The sequence below is a fragment of the Aquarana catesbeiana genome, linkage group LG03 (genome assembly GCF_042186555.1).
Source record: "Aquarana catesbeiana isolate 2022-GZ linkage group LG03, ASM4218655v1, whole genome shotgun sequence".
Lineage (NCBI taxonomy): Eukaryota > Metazoa > Chordata > Amphibia > Anura > Ranidae > Aquarana > Aquarana catesbeiana.
Window position 1 is genome coordinate 54,161,027 of NC_133326.1, and position 16,256 is coordinate 54,177,282.

The 16,256-nt window shown below is 46.2% G+C and overlaps 1 protein-coding gene across 4 annotated transcripts in view; it reads left to right on the forward strand.

The window, feature by feature from the left end:
• The first annotated feature begins 1,334 nt into the window (after positions 1 to 1,334).
• The window catches only part of TP53BP1 (tumor protein p53 binding protein 1), a 173,562-nt gene continuing 158,640 nt past the window's right edge, over positions 1,335 to 16,256 (forward strand). For all 4 annotated transcript variants that reach the window (XM_073618551.1, XM_073618553.1, XM_073618554.1 and 1 more), the window contains exon 1: positions 1,335 to 1,464. The gene's annotated coding sequence lies outside the window, so the exon portion shown is untranslated. The remainder of the gene's footprint in view (positions 1,465 to 16,256) is intronic.

Consider the following 16,256-nt stretch of genomic DNA (forward strand, 5'->3'; position numbering starts at 1 on the left):
GTATTGAAGTGGTTAACCACTTGCCGCCCACCCACCGTCAAATGGCGGCTGGGCGGTGCGGCTCTCGTTCTGGGTGATCGTCATATGACGGCCTCCCAGAACGACCACCCTCGATTGCGACCACGCCGTGTTGCTAAGCCACAGGGCGACCCCAATCTCTGTAAAGAGCCATGGCTACGGCTCTTTTACCATGTGATCGGCTGTGTCCAATCACAGCCGGTCACATGTAAACACGGAGATGCCGGTAATCGGCGCTCCTCGCCTCACACTGACAGAGTGTGGGGAGAGGAGAGCCGATCAGCGGCATCTCCTCACAGAGGACATCTAGGGATGTAATCAGGGCACTGATCATCAGTGCCCTGATTACAATTAAGTGCCCACTAGTGGCAGCAATGTGTGCCCACCACTGCCAGCAATCAGTGCCCACCTTTACCCACAAGTGCCAGCAATCAGTGCCCACAAGTGCCAGAAATCAGTGCCCACAAGTGCCAGCAATCAGTGGCCATTAGTGATGCCAGTCAGTGCTGGCTATCAGTGCTGCCCATCTATGCCCATCATCAGTGCCACCTAATCAGTGCCCATAAGTGCCGCCTCATCAGTGCCCATCAGTGCAGCCTATCAGTGCCCATCAGTGCTGCCTCATCAGTGCTCATCAGTGAAGGAGAAAAATTACTTATTTACAAATTTTACTGACAGAAACTAAGAGAAATTATTTTTTTCAAAATTTTCGTTCTCTCTTTTTTTTTTTTTTAGGAAAAATTAAAAACCCAAAAGTGATTAAATACCACTAAAAGAAAGCTCTATTTGTGTGAAGAAAATTATAAAAAATTCAGTGTAGCATGACCGCGCAATTGTCATTCAAAGTGCGACAGCGCTGAAAGCTGAAAATTGGCCTGGGCAGGATGGGGGGAAAGTGCCCTGTACTGAAGTGGTTAAACATGTGTGCAAAAAAACGCAAAAACGGCTCTAGCAGCGAAAGAGTTAATACAGCTTTAATTGTTTTAAATTACAAATACATAACATACTGATTATATAGCAGCGTTTATTAGCCCATTTTCTGATGACTGTTACAAGTAAAATTCCTGGTCTTGCCTGGTTGGGATAGTATAGGGTGCTGGAACTTGTAGTCCCATAGCAGTTGGAAAGCTATGGGTTTAAAAATCCTAGTATACACTGTAAAACTATCTCCAGAATAGTTTTTAATACACTGGAATAGAATAAACTACACAAGCTACAATGTTGAAATACAAAAATGATTGAATGAGCCATTAATGTTCTATAACAATAATTGATTGTCATTTGTCATTACAAAGAACTCCACCTATTGAATCAGCAGCTCCCCCACTGGCAGTCTAGTGAACTGCAGCCCATATGAACAGCATCCTACAGCAGCAGAAACCATTCTTGCTTGTGTTCCTCCCATCCTTGCCTGCTTTCCTTTCTACAGCTGCTGAGCCCATTGAGGTATAGTAAATCTGCATTAACATCTGAACATTGGTTAGCATCATGCATGCCTCTGCTTTAAGGATATTTGAATGGAAGGGTTAAAAAATGCTAGGGTGCACAATCATAGAATCTGAAGTGTACAATGGCAGCTTTGCTGCGTAATGCTTTCATTCATTCCCCCATTACAAGGGATGCTATGACGTATATCATGTCCTAGGAGTAGCAGATGGCATTAGCAAGGTCTGAGCACCCCAGAACTTTGCATGTCTTGGGGGATGACATCCATGAAACCTCATTGTAGCTTGGTCCTTCTTGTGTAGAGGAGAGCTTCTTTGTTCTCTGCCTAAAGAAGAATGAACTGAGATTTCTGCAAGCATCCTTTGCCCTGCAGTCTCCTGCTGGAGGAGTACCATGTCAACCTTGTTGTGTCTATAATGTTGGATGATGTCACTCTTGTAAAGCCGTATTGTTTATTTACACGTCTGTATTAGCAGTGCACCCCATGCACATCTGTTTACATACGTATGCAGGTCTGATTTGGTTGACACCGAGCAGTTGGGATGTACAAACAAGCAACGACGGCATTCAATATAAAGAAAAATCATGTCGCTTAGCAATTGCAATATTGTTCTATTGATCAGAAATGAAAAAGAAGACAATATATATCTATATATCTATATATATATAGATATATAGATATATATTTATATCTATATATCTATATATATTAGAAAAAACATAAATACAATATAAATCAATTTCTATAGGGAGTAGATGGACTAGGGCTTTGTTCTCTGTAATGATTTAACAGAAATGGTACACAGACCCTGATCACCAGGAAGCATTAAAAAGCAATAAATCATATTCATGCTATGGTTTAATCACATGATGATCAGGAACGAGGAGAACGTTGCATGACGGTAGAAGCATTGAACAAAATGAAGAATCTTAGAAATGTTATTAGTATGTTAGTAATACATCAGGTCTGTTTATTGGAATAGAGAGTAATGAAGTCTGGTGAAGACAATTGGACCATTCAGTCTAGCCACGAGTCATCTGGGTAGTTCTGAATGCCAATGAACTACAAGACTTAGCATGCCCAGGCAAGTCCTTGAAAGGCCACAAGTTGTCCAGCTGTAATGTAGCTCAGTGTTTCTCGACCTTTTTACCCCAGGGGAATAGCTCCTGGGTCTTATGGAAACCCTCCTAAAATGATTAGACCTACAGCTCATGGTACATTTTAAATAAAAGAATAAAGAATGGGGTTAAGTAATAGTCATGAAGTGAAACAAATAGTAATTCATGGCCAGGAAAACTGTAATGACCCCTTACATTGGTGGTCAGTGTAGAAGAGACCCCTTACATTGGTGGTCAGTGTAGAAGTGACCCCTTACATTGGTGGTCAGTGTAGAAATGACCCCTTACATTGGTGGTCGGTGTAGAAGTGGCCCCTTACATTAGTGGTCAGTACATAACGAACCCCTTACATTAGTGGTCATGGTAGAAGTGACCCCTTACAATTGGGGTCAGTGTAGAAGTGACCCCTAACATTGGTGATCAGTACAGAATGAACCTCTTACATTGGTGATCATTGTAGAAATGGACACCCTTACATTGGTGATCGGTGTAGAAGTGGCCCCTTACATTGGTGGTCATTGTTAAAGTGATCCTTTACATTGGTAGTCAATGTAGAAAGTGACCCCTTAGATTGGTGATCATTGTAAAAGGGAGACCTTATATTGGTGGTCAGTGTAGAAGTGACCCCTTACATTGGTGGTCAGTGTAGAAGCAGACACTCTTACATTGGTGGTCAGTGTAGAAGTGACCACTTACATTGATAGTCGGTGTAGAAGTGACCCCTTACATTGATAATCAGTGTAGAAGCAGACACTCTTACATTGGTGGTCGCTGTAGAAGGGACCCCTTACATTGGTGGCCATTGTAGAGGTGACCCCCTTACATTGGTGGTCATTGTAGAGGTGACCCATTGCAATGGTGGTCGGTGTAGATGTAGACATTCTTACACTGATAATCAGTGAAGAAGCAGACACTCTCACATTGGTGGTCAGTATAGAAGTGACCCTTACATTGGTGGTCAGTGTAGAAGTGACCCTCACATTGGTGACCCAATGTGAGGGTGACCCCTTACAATGGTGGTCAGTGTAGAAGTAACATTGGTGGTCAGTACAGAATTAACTCTTTACATTGGTGGTCAGTGTATGCAGGGGATCAATCAAACCACTGCTCTGTTCTCAAGGAACCTCTACAAACCTCTTTAATCCCAGGGTCTAATGGAACCCTGTTTGAAAAAGGCTGATCGACGGTAATAAGATATAACGATTATATTATAATAACAATGCTATATCACAGTGGTCTCCAAACTGTGGCCCAGGAGCTGGATGCGACCCTTTGTTTGCCTTTACCTGGCCCTTGGGACACTTTTCCTCCCATTGATGTAAGACACTATTCCTCCCACTGACACCAACAACGGGGGATATATCCTGTTTCTGACATCAACAATGGGGCACTATTTCTTCCCACTGAGACCAACGATGGGACACCATTCCTCCCCCTAATTCCATAGATGCACTGTTTACCCACTGATGCCAGGACAATTTCTACTCCCAGTGGCTACAGTTTGGTCCCCCTAAATTCTAAAGGAAAGTAAATGTAACCTCAGTCATTTTCATTCCTCACTTACCAGTAGGTAATACTTTCTAAATTAGCTTTTTCTTGCATACAGTATCTCACAAAAGTGAGTACACCCCTCACATTTTTGTGAATATTTTATTATATCTTTTCATGTGACAACACTGAAGAAATGACACTTTGCTACAATGTAAAGCAGTGAGTGTACAGCTTGTATAACAGTGTAAATTTGCTGTCCCCTCAAAATAACTCAACAAACTAGTGTCTAAACCACAGGCAACAAAAGTGAGTACACACCTAAGTGAAAATGTCTAAATTGGGCCCAAAGTTTCAATATTTTGTGTGGCCACCATTATTTTCCAGCACTACCTTAAACCCTCTTGGGCATGGAGTTCACCAGAGCTTCACAGGTTACCACTGGAGTCCTCTTCCACTCCTCCATGATGACATAATGGTTTAGGTCTGGTGACATGCTTGGCCAGTTTATCACCTTTACCCTCAGTTTCTTTAGCAAGGCAGTGGTCATCTTGGAGGTGTGTTTGGGGTCGTTATCATGTTGAAATACTGCCCTGGGGCCCAGTCTCCAAAGGGAGGGGATCATGTTCTGCTTCAGTATGTCACAGTGCATGTTGGCATTCATGGTTCCCTCAATGAACTGTAGCTCCCCAGTGCTGGCAGCACTTATGCAGCCCCAGACCATGACACTCCCATCACCATGCTTGACTATAGGCAAGACACACTTGTCTTTGTACTCCTCACCTGGTTGCCACCACACACGCTTGACACCATCTGAACCAAATAAGTTTATCTTGGTCTCATCAGACCACAGGACATGGTTCCAGTAATCCATGTCCTTAGTCTGCTTGTCTTTAGCAAACTGTTTGCAGGCTTTCCTATGCATTATCTTTAGAAGAAGCTTCCTTCTGGGACGACAGCCATGCAGACCAATTTGATGCAGTGTGCAGCATATGGTCTGAACACTGACAGGCTGACCCCCCACCCCTTCAACCTCTGCAGCAATGCTGGCAGCACTCATACATCTATTTCCCAAAGACAACCTCTGAATATGAGGACGTGCACTCAACTTCTTTGGTCAACCATGGCGAGGCCTGTTCTGAGTGGAACCTGTCCTGTTAAACTGATGTATGGTCTTGGCCACCGTGCTGCAGCTCAGTTTCAGGGTCTTGGCAATCTTCTTATAGCCTAGGCCATCTTTATGTAGAGCAACAATTCTTTTTTTAGATCCTCAGAGAGTTCTTTGCCATGAGGTGCCATGTTGAGCTTCCAGTTATCAGTATGAGAAAGTGAGAGCGATAACACACACTCTTTTGCTGTAGGTCACATGATCCAACATGTCTTCAAGTCACATGAGCCAGAACCAAAACACAATGTGATATGCTTTTTGCCAAGTAGATTAATAATAAGGATGGCCAATTTCATTAAAGGAAATCCTGAAAATCTGGTTCGCTGATCACTGGGTTTGAAGGCCACTGATCTAATATTGTCAACAAATATTTCTAATGACAGTTAAAGCTGAACTTCACTCTCTCTATCAACATTGACTATTTTTAATACTTTAATTTTATTAATTACTAAATAGATAGGAAAGTATGTAATATTTACTTGTTTTAAACTTTTTTTACATTACTTCCTGGTTTCCAGCGTTAGGCCAGTGATGTCATACATCCCAGGAATGTTCAGGAGGGGAGGAGGGGTTTTATCAGCTAAGCACACCCTCCTGCCTGCATGTCCAAACTAAGGGCAGAAGGATGCCAGGAAGTAAATGCTACATAAATCACCTGCCCAAAATGGCCACATGCAGAAATGCTAGGGGGTGTTTTTCAAAGTGATTTCTCAGTAGAGTAAAACATAGAGACATGGATGGGGGAGATTGCTTTGCATGTTAAAAATTTATTAAAAATCAATTTAGATTTGTGTTGCTCATATGCAGTGTAGTACCACTTTAATGTCTGATAATCATCTGTATCATTATCTGTGTTTTAGATTCAGATTTAGTTTACAGCTGAGATGCAAGCAAATACTGTAGATTAGTGATTAGGATTCAATCAAGGTAGGTTATCCTATATATTGCAGGCACTGTAATAAAAACTATGGGGGAAAGAAATAGATATGGGCTCTGAATGCACATGCATTAGAAAAGTGACAACTGGTTTGTGATTGGTTGATATGGGCAACATTCTTTTATTGCTTCCAGTTTTTAAAATGTACCCCCGATATTTTCTCTTTACTCTGCTGGCAAAATGGAAACACAAATACTATATATATTATTGTTTGTGCGCCACTGCTTCCATAAGAGCCTGTTAGAATTGTCTCAGTTGAGTGGTGTTCATCTGCATTGGGGTGCCAAGTGTTATGCCCCGTACACATGAATGGAAAAATCTTGGATGGTTTTCCAACGGAATTCCGCTCAAGTTTGGCTTGCATACACACGGTCACACAAAAGTTCTCTGAACTTTCGACCGTCAAGAACGCAGTGACGTACAACACTACGACAAGCCAAGAAAATGAAGTTCAATGCTTCCAAGCATGCGTCGAATTGTTTCCGAGCATGCGTAGGAATTTTGCGAGTCGGAATTGGTACAGACCATCGGAATTTCTGTTCGGAACTTTTTCCGACCGAAAAATTGAGGTCCTGCTCTCAATCTTTTCCTGGCGGGAATTCTGCCAGCAAAAGTCCGATGGAGCATACACACGGTCGGAATTTCCGACCAAGAGCTCACATCGGACTTTTGCTGGCGGAACTTCCGATCGTGTGTACGGGGCATTAGTGTATCATTTGCCTGGACACCAAAATATAAACTGTGCCATTGTTCCACAACTTCATAAGTTTTAACATACAGTATAGAGTTATTACAAATCTGGTAATCTGGAGACCCAAACTACACATTCTGGGATTCCATTAGGACTCCCAAACTTGGAACTGCGGACCGCTACGTATATTTTGGAGTAAATTTAGTAGAGTTGTTTTCTGAGCATGACCATAAAGGATGCTGAAAGAAGAACTACATCAGTTTGAAGCAGCCTTTCTCAACAAGGTTTCCGTGGAATTCTAGAGTTCCTCCTGAGGTTCCTTGGATTTCCTTGAGGGCAGAGGGCAGTGGCAAATTGACCTACTACCTACACTGGCCACCAATTAGGGCCAGATTTAGACCTTTTGGGGGCCTGGGACACTTCAGGTTCTGGGAGCCCCTCATACATAGAGTTGGTTTACATTCTCAATGACAATCACACATTTTTAAAATGCATGACACCACGTCATTCTAGGTCATTTGTGCACAGACACATGCAAGCATACAATGCAGATCCCTGTTCTGACAGGGGACAACATTGAGATTTGCGCAGACTGAACTCAGTTGTGTGCTGACACTGTGGAGAGCAGACCTCTGTTAGCAGCTCTCTGTGGCAGCTCCGGCCATCCGGCCACCCAGCTCCGGCCATCCGGCCATCCATCTCGGACCCTTGGATCTTTGGATCCATCCTGACCCCCTTGCAGCGGCCACTACCCCCCCCCCCCCCACCGACCACTTCCGAGGGCCACATCCAGCCAGCTGGCTGGCCGCTCAGGACACCGCGCCCCCGGCCAGCTCCTCTGTCAAGCGGTATCTCATCACCGCCTCTCCTCGTCATTCCCCGATCATCCGACCACCAGCTCCGGCATCCGACACCCATCCGTGAATCCTCGGACCATTGCTGACCCCCCTGCAGCGTCACTCCGGTCCCCCCTCCCTCCCCCCGACTGACCTTCCGAGGCCGCGCTTGGCCAGCAGGCCGTCCGCTGAGGATCCTCTGCGGCCCGGCCTAGCTCCAGCTGTCAGCGCGGCAGGACATCACTGCCACCCCACACTTCAGCCTCGGTCACCGGGCTCTCAGCTCCGGCATCCAGCCACCCATCCTTGGAACCAGACTCAGCCCGCCCTCCGCTCCAGCGGCACGCCAGGACCCCATCCCCTCACTGACCCACTCCGGGCGCCGCACCCAGCCAGCCGGCCGGCCGCTCAGGAGACCCCGCGGCTCCGGCCTAGTTCCGGCTGACCACCCGGCAGCACATTACTGCCGCTTCTCACTCCTACCGCCAGGTAGCTCATCGGCGGACCCGTGCCACCCCTCCTGCCAGCCTATCCTCACCGGATCTACCCGCCTACTCCAGCAGAAGGGCCCGGGCAACAACGCTAGGACAGCCCCTGGCTCGGGCCTAACCGGCAGCCATCTTACTACTCCTATTGCCGGCCAATCCGCCGCTCGGGCCTAGTCGGCGGCCATCTTGCTACACCTAGGCTGTACGTTACAGCTTCTGGGCCTCCCTCCTGAGGCCGCAAGCACCCCGGCTGCATCACCCCCCCCGACTGGTCCCTCCCTCCATAGCCCCCAGTCCCCCCCCAGGACCCCTCCGCAGCCGCGGTCTAGCCACCCCGCTCCAGCCGCTAGGTTAGTGGGGCAGACCACGGCTGCGGCCCATCTCCTGCAGCCACAACCCCCCTCCACTCTCGTCTACAGAGCCCGCGCCCCGTCACACCTGGAACACCCCCCCGCTACTGGACCTCACCACAGAGGGCACTGGTGACTGATTCACCCAAGGCCAATCCACCGCAGATCGCCCTAGACGCAGCCACCGCACCACCCACCATCCTACAGGTAAGCACCGGGGTCACTAGCAATTGATCCAGGGGCCGAGCCCGATCGCCCCTCGGGGGGTCAGGAAGGAATTTTTCCTCTGCCGCGCAATTGGCGATCGCGGCGGAGGTTTTTTCGCCTTCCTCTGGATCAACAAGAGGGTGGTAGGCACACCACCTCCGCCAGGACCTCCGCACCACATTAACCCGTCACCCACACCACTCCAGGAGCAGTGGTGACCATCTGATCCCTACATCCTCCAGCAAGCTCGTTATCGCTACATCAGTATCATCATCAACATTAGATTAACCTTCCTTCAACAACTCTTCCTCCTCATCATGCAACTTCAAATACACAGCAGACGCCCTTCACAGGCTAAGAAACGCTGCCTCAATTTTGCCAACCGCCACGCAAAAAAGACTGAAAAAGGAACAATTACTAAGGACAAAGCCACAATCAACCATCAGAAACAGTGAGACATCGATCCAACCACAACAACTAGCATGCGCCATGATCAACACCAGATCTGCAGTCAAGCACAGGCTGGAAATTTACGACTTTATCATCGAAAACAACATTGACTGCCTCTTCATTACAGAAAGCTGGCTAACACCTGACTGCAACACCATCCTAACTGAATTGGTGCCCGAAAACTACAGTATCCTAACTGAGCATAGAATAGGAAAAAAAGGAGGAGGCCTAGCAGTGATTTTCAAATCGCACCTTGGGTTTACCAAACCAACTTTACAGAACTCAGTGCCTTTCATGGAAACTCTCTCACTGCATCTTCAAACAACACCTCAAGACACCATTCACATACTACTATGCTACAGACCACCAGGACCAAAGACCAATCTCCTTACTCCATTCACCGAATTCTTCTCGACACACACCCTGAAAACCAAAAACCTGCTGGTACTTGGGGATTTTAACCTCTGGGCAAACTCTGCCCAAGACTGTATCGCAACCGCCTGCGTCCACCAAATGGAAGAACTGGGCCTGCAACAACTGATAAATGCTCCCACACACGGTTCAGGACACACTCTAGACCTCATCTTCAAACAGAATATGGACATCAACATACTCGACAACACTCCACTACCGTGGACTGACCACCACGCTATCAAATTCAAAATCACCATCAACACCACCTCCCAAAAACAGAAACGGGCAACAACAACAAACTGGAATAGATCCCAGAAGAAACTACACTCCGAACTCTTCAAAACCACACTATCAAACAAAATACTCCTGCTAAACGCAAACCTCTCAACGGAACAAACACTCAACTCCCTAAACAAGGTATTACTACAAACAGCAGACTCAGTGGCGCCAAAACGCAGAACACCTATCCGCAATAAAAACTCGAGATGGTTTAATGCCACGCTCACCCTACTCAAGCAAGAACGTAGAAGAGCTGTAAGAGCATGGAGAAGAAATCCCACCAAGGAAAACCATACCGATTACAAAGAACTTACTGTGAAATACCACAAGGCAATCTTCAAAGCCAAAAAAGAACATTTCTCGGACACCATCTCAACTGCCCTAAACCGTCCACGAGAACTTTTCAAATTAGTCACTCAGTCAATGAACCCAACTTGCTTAGAGCCACCCGGAAACAATACTCAAGAATTCTGCAATGAATTATCAGATTACTTCATCGACAAAATCGACAACATCCGGAAATCAATTCATCAGAAAAGAACAACCAACCTCACTCAACCAAAGCAAAAAGAGGATATTAACACGAACATCACACAACCACCGAATTTTTCTTTGTCTCGTATCACCACTGACACAACTATAAACATCATCAGAAGCCTTCGCGACAGCACATCCCCAAACGACATCATTCCCACAAAACTACTTAAAGAATGTTCCGACATCCTGGCCCCTACTCTTACACACCTCATAAATCAATCATTCAAAGAAGGGACTGTACCAACCTCTCTCAAACAAGGCATCGTCAAACCTCTGCTGAAGAAACCCAATCTTGACCCTAATGACCCTAACTGCCGCAGACCGATAACAAGCCTCAACACCATCTCCAAGATTATGGAGAAAGCAGTAGTACAGCAGCTACAACGCCACCTGGACACACACCAACTCCTGGACCCTCTGCAATCAGGCTTCCGCCCGGGCCATGGCACAGAAACAGCACTCCTCAAAATATGGGACGACGCCCTTGAAGCAGCAGATGACAGAGAATCCAGTCTCCTGGTACTGTTGGACCTCAGCGCAGCATTTGATACAGTGGACCACAATACTTTACTTGTCCGCCTCTCAGAAGTGGCAGGAGCCACAGGTCCGGCTCTAAAATGGTTTGCATCCTTCCTAGAGAATCGCTCTCAGATAGTGAAGCTAGGAACATTCACCTCGGAAACCCGGGCAATCTCCTGCGGAGTTCCTCAGGGCTCACCCCTGTCACCAGTACTATCCAACATATACATCCGCCCACTTCTCAATATCATCAGGAAAACCGATCTCTGCTTCCACTCATACGCTGACGACACCCAACTCTACTTTCGCATCACCGGACAAAAAAACCATCATCAACAATTAGAAGAATGCCTCAGTTCAATTGATGACTGGATGACCTTCAGCTCCCTCAAACTTAACGGCGCAAAAACAGAACTTCTTCTCCTACATGCCAACAAAAATTCCAAAATTAAGACCCCGTGGACACCTCCCACCATCCTAGGACAGACCATCGCTCCAAGCCTCAAAGCCAAGAGTCTCGGAGTCATCTTTGACTCAGGAATGACAATGGATGCACAAATAGGATCAGTGGTGAGCGGTTCCCACCATCTCCTCCGCCTCCTACGCAGACTCATCCCTTTCATCCCAGAAGAAGACAAAGCGGCAGTTGTGGGAACAATCATCAATTCCCGACTCGACTATGCGAATTCGCTATACTTAGGACTACCCCGATATCAGCTTGCGCGCTTACAACTCATTCAAAACACGGCGGCAAGACTGTTAACAGGAAAAAAACCCTGGGAATCTATTTCACCATCCCTAAAGCGCCTACACTGGCTAACCGTAAAGAATCGGATCAAATTCAAGACCCTCTGCCTCACCCACAAATGCATACAAGGAAACGCTCCGCTATATCTTCAGGAGAAAATAAAACACTATACACCCAATCGCAGCCTTCGATCAGCTAACCAAAACCTCCTCATCATGCCCAAGTATCGCTACAAAGCAAAGGGAGATCGAAGATTCGCAGTCCAAGGACCTCGACTATGGAACGCTCTTCCGACCCACATCCGCATGGAAGAAAACCATCAGGCCTTCAGGAAAAAACTAAAGACCTTCCTTTTCTAAAGAGCTGGCAACAGAGAACGCATTTCTAGCGCCTTGAGGCGATTCAGTTCGCATTTGCAGCGCTCTACAAATCCTTCATTCATTCATTCATTCATTCATTCATAGTGCTCTATGTGTGGTTCGCTTGGGATGCCAAAATTTGTTTTTAAAAACAATGCAATATACCAGAGAGTCGAGAGTAAAAACTTTTACAGATGATGGCTAACAAAATATTATTTCCCAAGATACATCTAAAGGAGAAGTACAACCAAAGCTCTTTAGGCTGTACTTCTCCTGTGGATCACAGGAGTGCAGTTTGTTCTGCACTCCTGTGACCCATTGAAGCCCGTTGTCTCCTGAGATCACGAAGACGGTCCAAGTTTGGGCAAACATGCCTGGACAGGCACCCCGCACAGCTTCTCAGTGAGTTGCCCCTCCACAGCTCAGCACTCCAGTGAGCAGGGTGTGGGGGGGGGGGGTAGACCAGAGATCTGCTGACTGACAGTCACCGGCTCTCTGCTCATGGAGCTGTGAGAACCAAGCGATTGGCGGTGTTTGATCACTTGGTTCTCAGTGTTAGAGCCGGTGGGGGACAGATACAGCATCGCACCGATGCTGCATCACCTAGGTAAGTATGATTAAAAAAAATATATAATCCCATACTTCTCTTTTAATAAAAGAAAGTAATTTATCATTATTATTATTATTTTTTTTTTATTACTGTGTATTTTTAATTATTTTATATACATTTTTTATATTGCTTTATATTATTTTTGTTTGGGAAGGGGGCCCCTTCTGTCAGGGGGCCAAGGGCAGTTGCCTTTTATGCCCGCTATTAAATCTGGCACTGCCACCAATGCCAGGGGGTTAGGGGACGCCACAATTTTTACTGTCTACATTACTTTTTTGCTATTATTCATTTTAATTCAAAATTATTACTAAAAACTTTGTACAGAGCAGTAGGGTATAAAAAAAAAATATGTTCAGGGTGCCAAATATGCTAGGTGTGTCATAAAATTTATTCTTATATTTGAAGCATTCTTGTCAGAAACCATGAATCGGACTGAGAGGGAAGTACAGTTAAATCACACTTGTTTAATAATAATGATAATAAAAAGGTAAACAGAGTAAATGTAGTCAAAACATAGCCAGAGTTCAGGAATCGGAACGGATAGTCAGACAAGCCAAAACATCAGGGAGCCAGAGATGAGCGTAGTAACAGCAAGCAGAATCTGAAGCCAGAAGGAAGAAGGAATGTCAGCAAAGCAATTCTTTAACAGGAACACAGGAGAGCGTCTCTAGAAATGTGACGAATGCGAAGGCAGAGATCATCTGGGCTGGACAGCTTAAGTAGACAGGACTGACGAGCAGGATATCATCAACAGGTGAGTCATTGTGGAGAGAAAGGAGCTGGCAATTAACCAACAGCTGAGTGGCCAGCTTTGAGAAGGAAGGACTGAGCACAGTCCTGACAGTACCCCCTCTTAATGACCCCTCCCCCCCCGGAGGACCACCAGGCTTGAGGGGACAATGTCTATGGAAATTACGGAGGAGGACAGGGGCATGTACGTCCGAGGATGAGATCCAAGAGCATTCCTCCGGACTGTACCCTTTCCAATGCACTAGGTACAGTATGCGCACACGGAACCTAGGGGAGTCAAAAATGGACTGTACTTCATACTCCTCATGGGTCTCAACCTGTACAGGGTGAGGACGAAGCACTGAGGTGGTAAAGCGGTTGCAGACCAAAGGTTTTAATAAGGAGACATGAAATACATTCGAGGTACGCATATTAGAAGGAAGGTCTAATGCGTAAGCCACTGGGTTAATCCTGCAAAGAATACGGAAAGGCCCAATAAACCGAGGTGCAAACTTCAGAAGGGAAACACGAAGTCGGAGGTTGCGAGATGACATCCAGACCCTGTCCCCAAACTGGTAGGAAAGTGCAGGCAGGCATCTGCGGTCAGCATGGAGTCTGTACCTATCATTAGCATGTCGCAAAGCCTCCTGGACTTGTGCCCAAGTGGAAAAAAGACCACAGAGATACTCCTTTATTGCAGGAATACTCTGCGGAACAAACAAGTCAGGAAACATGGAAGGTTGGAAACCATAGTTCACCATAATTGGGGACAATCGGGAAGCAGAATTCAAGGCACTATTGTGAGCAAACTCCACCCACGGTAAGAAGTCTGACCAGTTGTTATGATGGTCATAAATATAGCAACGTAGGAATTGCTCCAAGGACTGATTGGCTCGTTCTGCAGCCCCATCAGACTGCGGGTGATACGCAGAGGAGAAAGAAAGCTTAATTCCCAACTGTGCACAAAAGGCTCACCAGAACCCGGGACACAAACTGACTACCCCTTTCCGAGACAATCACCTTGGGTAGCCCATGTAAGCAAAAGATCTCCCAAGCAAAAATGGAAGCCAGTTCCTTAGAAGTCGTCAACTTCTTAACTGGAATACAATGGGACATTTTCAAGAACCGGTCAACCGCCATAAGGATAACTGTGTTGACCTGGGAGTTGGGTAAATCCACAATGAAATGAAATCCATAGACAGGTGGGTCCAGGGCCTCTCACCATTGGGTATGGGTTGTAGGAGGCCCACTGGAAGCTGTCGTGGAGTCTTACTCTGAGCACACACGGAACAGGCAGCTACGAAGCCGGTTACATTAGCATGTAGACTAGGCCACCAGAATTGTTTGGAAATTGCCCACAAGAGTTGATTCTTCCCCGGGTGCCCAGCAGCCTTGAGAGAATGGTAAGTCTGGAGCACGGCAGTACGGAGACTCTCTGGGACAAAGCAGCGGTCACAAGGTCTCTCGGAGCGGCAAGAATTTTGTTACCCAAAGGAGAAGTGAGACTGGTGCGAACCGTAGCCAGAATACGATCAGGAGGAATCACAGGAACCGGAACTGACTCCATCTTGGAAGTGGAGGAAAATTGTCGTGACAAAGCGTCAGCCCTTACATTCTTAGTACCGGGTAAAAATGAGACAATGTAATTAAAACTAGACAAGAAAAGAGCCCATCGTGCCCTTCTGGGAGAGAGGCGTTTAGCCTCAGACAAGAATGTGAGATTCTTATGGACAGTAAGAATGAGAACCGGCACAGTGGTACCTTCAAGGAAATGTCTCCTTTCTTTCAGGGCTAAAATGATCGCTAACAGCTCTTTGTCATCAATCTCATAATTGCACTCCACAGGGGACAATTTCTTGGAAAAGTAGCCACATGGATGCATAGTGCTCTCAGAGGTAGGATGTTGAGACAGAAGGGTGCCAATTCTAGTCTCAGAAGCATCAACCTCAAGGCTAAAAGGTAACATAGGATCAGGATGTGCCAACACAGGAGCAGAAACAAAGGCAGCCTTGAGACTCTCTGTGGGTTACCGTCCTTTCTGGTCATATCAGTCAGGCTTGACCAGAGACGAGAAGTTACGAATAAACTTCCGATAATAGTTGGCAAATCCAAGAAAACGCTGCAGAGGACGTAAACCCACGGGTCAAGGCCAATGTAGGAGTGCTGAAAGTTTCTCTGGGTCCATCGAAAAACCAGCAGTGGAAATGACACAACCCAGGAATTGAACCTGTTCCTGATGGAACACGCACTTCTCCAGTTTACAATAGAGATTGTTCTCTCTTAGTTTCTGAAGCACACAACAGACATATATTTTCATATTTTTATGAAGATATGTTCGAGATAAACCACCTCACATAACTGCAACAAATCTCGGAGGATAGCGTTAATAAACTCCTGGAAAACTGCCGGGTCGCATAATGGCCTGTTCTGGTATTAAACGCAGTTTTCCACTCGTCGCCCTCCTTAATCCTCATGAGATTGTATGCCCCTCTCAAATCGAGCTTTGTAAAAACCGTTGCTCCCTTGAGACGGTCAAATAACTCGGTAATCAATGAAATCGGATAGGCATTCTTAATCGTGAAATGACTGAGACCTCTATAATCAATACAAGGTCTCAGTTCACCACTCTTCTTCTTCACAAAGAAGAAACCAGCACCAGCAGGAGACGAGGATTTGCGGGTGAAACCCTGAGAAAGTGCGTCTGCAACATACTCCTCCATGGCCCTATTCTCCAAGACCAACAAAGGGTAAACCCGGCCACGAGGGGGTATGGCACCAGGTTGAAGGTCAATTGCGCAATCATATGACCTGTGTGGAGTCAAACTACCGGCTTGACCATAGTGAAGAGTGAAGAGGTGCACAG